This window comes from Mustela nigripes, chromosome 4, assembly GCF_022355385.1.
Source record: "Mustela nigripes isolate SB6536 chromosome 4, MUSNIG.SB6536, whole genome shotgun sequence".
NCBI classification, from domain to species: Eukaryota; Metazoa; Chordata; class Mammalia; order Carnivora; family Mustelidae; genus Mustela; species Mustela nigripes.
The window spans coordinates 78952687-78954206 of NC_081560.1; positions in this window are offsets into that span (position 1 = coordinate 78952687).

Genomic DNA, 1520 nt, shown 5'->3' on the forward strand with positions numbered 1-1520 from the left:
CTGATCCAACACAGCTCCGGGCCTTAGTTTCTGCCTCCACCTACAGCGCTGCTCAGAAGAAAGGCTCAGTAGTCCTTCGTATTTTCTAGATCTGGTGTCCATTCTTCTCTTCCACAGCTTAATCCACAACTTTTCTGGTTTCTACCTCTCTACTTACTGAGACTATGAAGACTTAAGAGCTCATTCTGATTCTGTTCTATAATGATGAGATTGAATGGTTCATTAGAAAAACTTAATTAGACTCTTTCCTTAACAATAACCAAAAGAACTGTTTGCCCTCCCTTGAAGATTAGGAATACCAGTCATTAATTAGAAGATGGTCAGTCTCTTCTCTTTGGAGAAGAGAGACTCTGTTCCTTTCTAGCAAATTATTTGCTGTCATCCTTACCATTACAGTCCTCCTCTATCCCAGCATAGGGGAAAAGGCTTCCTCCTCTAGTAGGAATAAAAAACATGTCTGTGCCTACCAGCATTTATCTGCATCATATTTTGATGAAGTCCTGGGACCTCTCTATTATCTAAATACCTGCTTCCCCACACAAAGCTCCTTATATTTATGAAACTGAATTCAAACACTTCACCGAATCTCTTGTCAGCTCCTAACACCATTGCTTCTTTATCCCTTAGCCTCAGTCATCTGGAAAAATTCCAGTTTTTGATTAATCCAGTTGTAGGCTTTTTGACCCACTGGATGTTTTGAGAAAATGCCACACACGTGGGAGTGATTGTATAGAAGTCCATGGACTCCAACACAGACTGGGTCCTTGAACTTGTCGAGAAAGGCAATCCTGAGTTTTGACTCCTTCTATTGCCCATAATAACTATTTCAGACCTTTATAGTTTTCCTAAAGGCACGCCCCCTCAGTACGTCCTTACTTTCTCTTGTCCCTTGATTTCAGCTCTCTCTCAGAGAGTAAAAGGGGCTCTCTCTGTTGCTCACTTCACTCCCCTCCCACTGGCCTCCTTTCTCTTCCACCCCTTGAAATAGAATCTGCTCAGATGTTTTTTCCTCAATAGGGGAAACTTGTGCTACTTTCCCTAAAACTGCAGACTCCCCATCTTTGACTTTCGATCTCCCTCTCTTAACTCTGTATTTCGCCATAGTACTCATCACCTTGTAACGCACTGTATAATTTACTTAATTATGATATTTATTATTCTTTTCTGTCTTCTCCACATGAATGCGTCACAAAGACTGGGATTTATTTGTTTGCTTTGTGCTCTGAGTACTCTAAAACTACAACATAATAAACATTCAAAAAGTATTTGTGAAATAGATAAACAGATAGTTTTAAAGTCCATATAGAAATAAAGTGCTTCTAAGAAGCTTAGCTTTTTTGTTAAAGAGGAAGCTATAAAAAGAAATTATAGATTTTAAAATACTGACTAAAAAGGACCAAGAAAAGACTATAACCCAACTGTGAAACATAATAGATACTCAGAGTAACATTTAGAATTTTATAAAATTATGTCAAGACAGAAAATTCACAATAAACAAAACCTCTTAGGCATTCAGTAAT